The 10,477-nt window shown below is 37.8% G+C and overlaps 1 pseudogene; it reads left to right on the forward strand.

The window, feature by feature from the left end:
- The first annotated feature begins 226 nt into the window (after nt 1–226).
- The window catches only part of LOC122141929, a 15,212-nt pseudogene continuing 4,961 nt past the window's right edge, over nt 227–10,477 (forward strand).

The following is a 10,477-nucleotide window of genomic DNA, read 5'->3' on the forward strand; positions in this document are numbered from 1 at the left end:
GATTTGAACAACTCGGGGATAAATAGTGTCCAGCATAAAGCACTTGTAAAGTAAACAAGCCAGACTATATTAGCCTGCCGTGACCCACCTCAGCTCATAATACCAAAGCATGCAGTTGTAATTGTAAATGCAGCATTGAACAGTTTGTTTAAAGCAAAAGAAGCGCCTCTTTGTATGTTATGCTTCCTTAAATCTTTTTTATTTTCTGCATTTCTCCTGTGCTCCAGCTTGTTTCCTAATCTAATGCCAAATTCACACAGCAAAGCTGGCACTGAGGCGCTTCTGAAGAGTGCATTACTCAGTAAATATTCCTCCATGACATTTAATATTTTGGCTTTCATCACTATACATGGTTAACCTTCTATAGAAAAAAATATTAGCTAAATCAAAAATTTGAACCGGGGAAGCTTCTAAAATATTTAGGACCTGAACCCTTCTCATTATAAACTTACTGCAAATGTGAATCCTTCAGCTCAGATAGATCATTTGTTGTGCATTTTGACACATGGACTGTGGTTAAATGAAAATAATCCAGCTGGAGGTTTTGCAATACCAGCACCACAGAGGTAAAGCTCCTCTGGACCAGCGTCAGCAGAAGATCTCTTGCTAAGGTCCATGGCATTCAGAGATGAGTCTGACACCCATTCTCGAGGAAACGCTGATCAAACGCTCTCAGCAGAAGAAGGTGCAACGAACGTCTCCGCTCAACTATAAGGAGAGAGTGTTTGTGCTGACCAAGAGCAAGCTGACGTACTATGAGCTCCGAGCCGAGGTGAGCGAACGCAGCTCGAGACTACACGCATCCGACACGCTCCACAGCATCTTCACGTGTTCCTGCGTGTTTTACAGAAGAGGTTCAAGAAGGGTTCGGTGGATCTGCAGCGGATCAGGTGTGTGGAGATCGTGAAGAACACCACCATCATCCCCTGCCAGAACAACAAATATCCCTTCCAGGTCAGAATGAAAACTATAAATGATTTGTGAAATTGATTAGCAGTTTCTACACCAGATGAGCACATTATGAGTACATATATGACCCTGCAGCACAGAAGCAGTCATCAGTAGCACAGGTATATTTGTAGCAATAGACAACAATACATTGTATGAGTCACAATTATACATTTCTCTTTTATGACAAAAATCATTAGGATATTAAGTAAAGATCATGTTCCATGAAGATATTTAGTAAATCTCCTACCGTAAATATATCAAAACTTAATTTTTGATTAGTAATATGCATTGCTAAGAACTTCATTTGAACAACTTTAAAGATGATTTTCTCAATATTTAGATTTTTTTGCTCCCTCAGATTCCAGATTTTCAAATAGTTGTATCTCAGTCAAATATTGTCCTCCTAACAAACCACACATCAATCTCAATCCCTTATGAGTGGTTTTGTGCTCCAGAGTCACATGTTTATAGTATGTGTCTGTAGTGAGTATGTGCTTTCAGCGTGTAGAGGTATGAAAACATAAGCAATCTCGTTGTCTCTCTATCTGCAGGTTGTTTATGATGCCATCACGCTGTATATTTTTGCTCCCAGTAACGAGAGTCGAAGTATTTGGGTCCAGAACCTCAAGGAAGGTCAGTGAGACTCTCATGATTCATATTTAATTTAATTTCTGTTTTCTGGCTGATCACATGACCCTGCATCATATTTGCTGAATGAAATCCAATACTTGTTTCTTCTTACTAATTTTGGAGTGCTGATTCAAATAAATAAATAAACCGCATGTTTTGCTCTTTTATGTCACTTAATAAGATGCATTTTACAACAAGCATTTCTGTGGGTGAAGAAGTCTTGCAGTTTCCCTTGATCAGCAGAAAAAACACTCAAACACGTGATTCCTGTCTGAATCTGAGCCACATCACAACCATTTGTTCAGTTCTCAGCCTCAAACCTGATTTCTACTTTTTTCTCTCTTTTGCATAATGTAAGTTTAAAAGAAATTATACATTCTGGAAACTTTTGACATTTGACTGCTTTTGTTATTTTGATAAGCGCATTAAAGCTGATACATACGTATCTGAAAAATCCTTCTTATTTTGTGAAGACACTATGTGATGGAAAGTTTGTGAACTCATTTGAGTACGCAGACGTGCTTCTTCGCTGTCATCAGTGTGTCAGTGGTTTGCTGTGGAAGTGTTTCTTCAGAAGTGTCAGTGGTTTTGAGTGTATAAACTGTCAAATGTATATGTGAGAGCTATATGACATACATTACATACATGTGTACTCAACATCTGACACACTACAGCAAAAAGCAAAAGAGAGAAATAACTGACGTAAAACCATTTTTAGCTGATGAAAATAGTGTTCTGATCATTTTGGCAACCAGTGTAACAGACACATACTAATATGCAAAAGGGCCTAATATTAGTTAATGAAGTGATGCTGATGTGTGTGACATGATTAAATGACAGAGGCTGGTCGTGTGGCTCTCCTGTAAGCAGCGAGGAGACTGACACGCATGCATTAATACTGCGCTCCTGCAGTGTGTGTGTGTGTGTGTGTGTGTGTGTGTGTGTGTGTGTGTTGGGTCGAGCTGTAGATGGTGTGATGATGTGACGTGTTTCTCATGTCTTTTGTCCTCCAGAGATCAGGAATAACGTTCAGATCGCAGCGAAGTTCCACCCTCAGTTCTGGCAGGAGGGGCGAGTGGCTGTGCTGCGGGCAGCTGGATAAACTGGCCCCGGGCTGCGAGCGATACAACCTGTTCGGAGACAGTAAGACCCAGCACATCCATCTTACAGGCCAACACACTGGAGCTCTAAATTAATGCAGAAGCAGCAGAAATACCAAGTATTTTGTAGTTTTTTCAGCTGTGCTTGCACACATTTTCAAAACTTTGCCTCTCTTTTTCCAAACTTTACACACAAACCCAAGAATCACACAAAATGTAAAATGTCTTGCAAAATGAAGCACTGCATTCAAAATATCACACACACATCTCAAAAGCAAACATCTGCAAACACCTTTGTCATAATATTAATTCCTGTTAGATGTGTGTGTTACAGAGAGAACTGTGTGTTGTGTTCCACAAAAAGTGTTTTATGAAACTGAAAAAACTGAGTCAAAGGCTGATGATTAGTGTCTGGTTTTGTTTGGTGTTTCTGCTGTTTGAGTGACAGCTTTCAGAAACTATATATTCTGTGTGTAAGCAGATGAAGAAACTGTAATAACATGTTTTAAATTAGTGCTGTCAAACCATTAATGTTTGCATAGTATATGTATGTCTGCTGTGTATATTTATAACATTTATATAAATATAAATGTTATAAATGTTTTGGGGAAGTCGTGGCCTAATGGTTAGAGAGTCGGACTCCCAATCGAAGGGTTGTGAGTTCGAGTCTCGGGCCGGCAGGAATTGTGGGTGGAGGGAGTGCATGTACAGTTCTCTCTCCACCTCAATACCATGACTTAGTGCCCTTGAGCAAGGCATCGAACCCACCAACTGCTCCCCGGGCGCCGCAGCATAAAATGGCTGCCCACTGCTCCGGGTGTGTGTTCACAGTGTGTGTGTGTGTTCACTGCTCTGTGTGTGTGCACTTCGGATGGGTTAAATGCAGAGCACGAATTCTGAGTATGGGTCACCATACTTGGCTGAATGTCACGTCACTTTGTCACTTTCATAAATACAAACACGCATGTATATATTTTAGAAAATATATATTAAATACATTTATATTTATATTATACATTTAAATATTTTCAATATATATACTGTATTTGTGAGTATTTATTTATATATATATATAATAAATATACACAGAACACACACATATATTATGCAAACTTTTATTTTGCGTGGAATTAACCATGATTAATTGTTTGACAGCACTATTTAAAATATGTTTATTCATTTTCTAAATGCATGTTGCATGTAAAATGATCTTATTGTGAATGAATCATCCATATATTTTTACTTTTTTTCAATGTTTAATCAGAGTGTCATAACTGGATCGTTTTCTCTCTGGTGTCTTATGGAGAGTTTCGCCAATCATTTAGTGCTCTTTAACTCCGCCCCTTTATCAAAATCTACTTCAAGCTCACATTTAGATACCGCCTCTATTTCTGAGAGCCACGGGCCCACATCAGGCTGTTACAGTTAACTATTGTTGTTATAATATAAACATTAACTGAAATAAAATGAAAAACATTTAAACAAAATATAATTTTGTCTAAGTTACCCACAGGAAGTGGCTAAAAAACCGCTCTCAGTCAATCACAGAAATGTTTATTTCTCATCTCACAGTTTCGCGCAAACCTCTTCCTCCTGTTCCCGGAGACGAGAGCAGCACGGTGAGCTCAGACTAACACATTTACTTCATACCTTCATCAAACCATCTGAACACCATTAATTAGTTGGTAACACTTTAATTTGATGGTCCACTTTAGACATTCTACTAACAGTAAGTAACTTTGCAAATGCATGTCAGCTAGCAGTCATTAGAGTATTAGTAGACTGTCTGCTTAATGTCTTTATTTTGATGGGTCCACAACATACTGACTGTGAGAATCTTTGCAAGTACATGTCAACTTATTCTACTAACCCTAAACCTAACGGTCTACTCTGAGAGTTAGCAGACATGTAGTTGTGAAGTTACTTATAGTTAGTAGAACGTCTGAAGTGGACTATCAGAATAAAGTGTGACCAATTAGTCTTTCTACCCCAGACGAGACGGCCCCCGCCGCCCCCCCCACCCGCAGGCGAGGCTGCACAGGAAGAGGCGGGCCCTGGAGAGGAAGTGGTCATCGCGCTCTATGACTTTGAGGGGCTGGAGCCTCATGATTTGACACTGAGGAAGGGCGAGGAGTATGTGATCCTGGAGAAGTGTGACGTGAACTGGTACAAAGCACGGGACAAACACGGGTGCGTCTGACGCTCTGAATGAATGCAGAGAAACAAACCTTTTCAAAGCTTCAAATCAACTGAAGCACTCAAACACCACACGCTAGTGAAAACTTTCAAGATCAGGGTAAATTTAACAAATTTTGTCTTCTGGGAAACATCTTCTGTAGCCTCTGAGGGACAGCACTAAAAGGAAAACTATGATATTTAGGTAAAATTCTGTTCAAAAGTTTTCACCCCCGGCTCTTTATGCATGGTTTTATCTTCTGGAGCATCAGTGAGCGTCTGAACCTTCTGTAATAGTTGTGTTTGAGTCCCTCAGTTGTGCTCAGTGTGAAAAGATGGATCTCAAAATCATACAGTCACTGCTGGAAAGGGTTCAAATACACAAAAATGCTGGAAAACCAAAGAATTAGTGTGAGCTGGAGGATTTTTCTGAAGAACGGCAGGCAGTTTAACTCTTCAGGACAAACAAGGGACTCATGAACAACTATCACTAAACACAAACACAGCTGTGGATCATTCAGCTAACAACACCGTGTTGAGAGTCAAGGGGATGAAAACTTTTGAACCGGGTCATTTTACTAAATTCAACTATTATTTTCACTTGTGGACCATCTTATTCAGGTCAGTACTAAATAAACAATAACATTCATTCTGTATGATCCCTCTTATTTTGGTAAAATAATTAACCTTTTACAGATTCTGAAAGGGGGGTGTAAACTTTTGACCTCAGCTGTATATAGAGGCCAGTAAGAGACTATTAACTACTACTCATCCTTTTGATTACACAAATGTCTTGTTAAAAATGTCTACAAATTGATGATTGTGATGGGAGATAAGGTAAAATCCAGTCGCTGGTTCAATGATTCGTTGCTGGGGGCAGTCTCAGTGAACTCACATGATTCACAGGTTTATAGAGGTTGCCCCAACGGCAAACCATTGAAATCTTGAAACGTTTTGAAACAGTGATGATGTAGTGAAGCCTCGTTTACTAAAATCATGTGACTTTAGCAGTTTGATACATGCTCTGAACCACTGTTTCGAAACAAATGATTCACAAATGTTTCGAAGCTTAAGTGCTTACCACTAGATATTACTGCTGAACCACAGGCCTGAACCCTCCAGTGGTTTCTTTGAGCTTTCTGTGTCTGGAATCAGTTAGCAGTGGATTTTTGCAAGAATAGTTCAGCCGAAACTGAAAATTGAGTTTGATCATCTGAGATCAGGATGAGTTTGTTTCTTCATCAGATTTGTAGAAATGTAGCACTGCATCAGTGTCTCAGCAATGGATGCTCTGCAGTGGATGGGTGCCATCAGAATGAGAGTCCAAACAGCTGATAAAAACATCACAGTAATCCACAAATAATCCACAGCACTCCAGTCCAGCAGTTAACATCTGGAGAAGACAAAAGCTGAAAGGATTCTATGATTTAGACGTTTTAACATCTAATACATAGAGTCTATATCCATAATAACACTTCCTCCAGTGAAAAAGTGTTCTGGTCTGAATCAGGAGAGAAATCTGCACAGATCCAAACAGAGTTTAAGCAGCTCTAAACTAATATGTGTCTGGATTCTGATGTGAGAGACAACAGCAGATGCACTTTTTCACTGGAGGAAGTGTTATTATGGATTATAGACTCTATGTATTTGAGTTAAAAACATCTTAATGCTGGAGGTGTTTCATCTTTTGTCTTCTCCAGATGTTCACTGATGGACTGGAGTGCTGTGGATTTTTTGTTTTGTCTTGTTGTTGTTTGGACTTATGGATTGTAGTGGAGTTTTTTTTTTGAGTGTTCTTTTATTTTAATCTATGCTAATGATGATAATAATGGTTATAATCTTCCCATAATTTGTCCTAAAGTCCAGTGATGCTCACCGTCAGTCGGCCGATGATTTTCAGTGAAAAATGTTTTGAAAATGTCCTTAAACTTTCATCTGATCTTCTCTAAATAGTTGGATGTTTGTGTATGTCAGTTAAACTTGTGTGATTGTTTGTTGTAGAGATGAGGGCTACATCCCGAGCAACTACGTGACAGAGAAGGAATCAGACACGCTGGAGCAGTTCATGTGAGTGAAATCAGACACGAATCTGCTCATTCTTCATTACAGTAAGAGCGCAGTGACGAAACCCATATGGAATCATATTAGGGTCATTCCGTGTCAAATCAACCAGAGGTCCCCGGCTCAAATTTTTTATTTTGCTAACATTTATTCTTAAGAATGATGAACATGTATAGTGATGGAAGCCAAAATATTAAATGTCATGGAGGAATATTGACTGAGTTATTCACTATTGTTCACCTGAGATTCAGTCAAATTACAGGGGGCTAAAAATGGCTTCAGAAAAATGGCAGCATCATAATATTATTTTTACACAGAGATTGGTTGATCTGTTAGTAAAATCTGTTGACTTCAGCAATCTTTGTGTCATTGTGTGCCCATGGTGATTGTTCAAAAATGGGGAAACAGTATTTTTCCATTTTTTTCTCCAAAGTTTGCAAGCCTGTAACTCAAGAAGTATTAAAGATATCTTAATGCCCTTTTAGATATTGGGTCTTAACAAACTTTCCTTTTGGCATCTTAATTTTTAAGGCCCTATATGGTGCAGCTCCAGAGATAATGGAATTTAAATATGGCTCCAGGGGTAAATCGTTAAAATGTACACATTCTCAGTGGTCAAAACCAAATGTGGGTAAGTTTACAAAAATATGATACTTCTCTTCTTTTAAAGAGGAATGTCTGAAGAACATATAATGTTGAAACTAGAGGATGTATATTGTTTCCTTCTGTCAAAAAAAAATGCATTGAACATACCTGCCTGAGTGCCATAAATATTCTTTTTCCAAAAGTTTGCATGCCTATAACTCAAGAAGTATTGAAGATATCACAATGTGATTTTAGATTCTAGTTGTTAATAAACTTTTCTTTTGGAATCTTAATTTTCAAGGCCATACAACGTTCAGACTCAGTTTGTTGAATATTACCCAATTGTTGGTCACTTTGTATTCAGCTGATTCTTATTTTATTTAAAGAACAAAATGCAGAGATCATACCTGTCAGAGTGCTAAATATGCAGTGAAATGGTCAAGTTGAGGCACATTACCTTTCTCTCAGTAGTCTTTATAAATTTATAAGATTCTATATTTGATCAGTTTCAGGGATATTTGGAAGAAGGGATTTTGTTCATTTTAACAGCTTCTGCAGCTACCAAAGTTCGGATATGCAGTATTGTAACATGTTTGAGTCAAATCCCACATCTAATAGGGAAGTGCGGTTGATTTCGCCACACATTGCATTCACATCAATAAACCAATATTTAGAATTTCTTTTCTAGAATTACTTTTTCTTTTTTATTGTTACAAAATATGAAGCATAGTCATAGATCAAGTAGTATTTCCTGCTAAAGAGCATATTTGCCAGAATAACTGATAGTACCTCAAACATTTAAGGTCTCTCACACTTGAAATAATTAACACTGGATAATTCTAAACCCGGGGTAAATGGGATCCTGGGTAAACTTATTTTACATTTCATACGTTCATACTTTACTTAGAGTTAACAATTAATCCTGGTCATTCATAATCTGACCTGTCACACTCTACGTTCCTAAACCCCCGGGTTACTGTTATTATTTGCATTGTCAGCAGTGATGACTAGATAAACACAAAACCACATTTGGTTTCTGACCTCTGAAAATGGGTGATATTCAACAATCTGGACACGGAGCCTCATTGAGGTCTTCATATCTCTGAGTCTGAACATTGTTTGGCCTTGAAAATTAAGATTCCAAAATAAAAATTTATTTAACAACTAGAATCTAAAATTATATTGTGATATCTTCAATACTTCTTGAGTTATAGGCATGCAAACTTTGGAAAAAGAATATTTATGGCACTCAGGCAGGTATGTTCAATGCATTTTTTTTTGACAGAAGGAAACAAGATACATCTCTAGTTTCAACATTATATGTTCTTCAGACATTCCTCTTTAAAAGAAGAGAAGTATCATATTTTTGTAAACTTACCCACATTTGGTTTTGACCACTGAGAATGTGTACATTTTAACGATTTACTCATGGAGCCATATCAAAATTCCAATACCTCTGGAGCTGCACCATATAGGGCCTTAAAAATGAAGATGCCAAAAGGAAAGTTTGTTAAGACCCAATATCTAAAAGGGCATTAAGATATCTTTAATGCTTCTTGAGTTACAGGCTTGCAAACTTTGGAGAAAAAAAATGGAAAAATACTGTTTCCCCATTTTTGAACAATCACCATGGGCACACAATGACACAAAGATTGCTGAAGTCAACAGATTTTACTAACAGATCAACCCATCTCTGTGTAAAAATAATATTATGATGCTGCCATCTTTCAGAAGCCATTTGTAACCTTTAATTTGAATCTCATGTGTAAACTGCCATTTGGACCCCCCTCTACAAAATAATGGATTACTCCGTAAATATTCCTCCATGACATTTAATATTTTGGCTTTTGTCAAAATACATGTTCATCTTTCTACAGAAAATAATATTAGCAAAATCAAAAATTTGGTTGATTTGACATGGAATGACCGTTATATTTGAGCTGCTGCTTCATCCACACTGTAAGAAAAAGATTTTTCAAAATTGGAAATAAATATTATTGTGTTATGTTTTACAAGAAAATACTGTTTCAGTTTTTCTATCTACAGCTCTCAGGTTTAATTCATTGTGTTACTTGCTGATTTTTTTGCAATTATTCGTTAAAGGAAAATGGCACCTTTTTTCCATAATCCACTGTTCTTCCCTCAGCTTAGACGAGTTGATACGCACCTCTTCCGTCTCAGTGCGTGCACTCAATCGCTGTAGCATGCGGCGCCACTATGCTATTCAATTCAATTCATTTCAATTCAATTCTAGTTTATTTGTATAGCGCAATAATGCAATCAAACTTATAGCAGAATGTGGTAGTTCTGTATGTTGTCTCTGGGTTAGCATCATCTGAGGTCCTCTGAGGGGTTGGCATCATCTCTTCTCAGGTGTTCTGGATCCTGGAGCTTGTGTAAATCCTAGTTACCACGGGATGTCAATCCAGCAGAAACAGAGAAACAAAAAATAGAGACATAATTAGCGTAGCTGCTGTTCTAGCCAAGTAAAATTAATGAGTTTAACCCAAGCTAAAGAATAATAATGCACATTTGATCAGATATAACTGCAGTCCAAAAATTATGAGATGCATTATTTGAATGCTTGGCCAAAGAGGTGTGTTTTTAATCTAGATTTAAACAGAGAGAGTGTTTACCGAACATTATCAGGAAGGCTATTCCAGAGTTTGGAATATAAAATGCTATGCTAGCGTTTAGCTTAGCACCATTCATTCCTTAGGATCCACACAGGGATGAATTTAGAAGCCACCAAACACTTCCATGTTTTCCCTGTTTAAAGATGGTTACATGAGTAGTTACACGAGTAAGTACAGTGGCACAAAATAAAACGTGGCAATTTTCTAAGCAGATAAAAGTTATAACTGTAATGTATGGCGGAAGAGCACTTCATAGCACTTGGACCTCAGCACAGTAATATCATCACTCCTGAAAACTCACACTCTCTGGAGTGACGATATTACTGCGCCGAGGTCCAA

Source organism: Cyprinus carpio, chromosome B23 (assembly GCF_018340385.1).
Source record: "Cyprinus carpio isolate SPL01 chromosome B23, ASM1834038v1, whole genome shotgun sequence".
Classification (NCBI taxonomy): domain Eukaryota; kingdom Metazoa; phylum Chordata; class Actinopteri; order Cypriniformes; family Cyprinidae; genus Cyprinus; species Cyprinus carpio.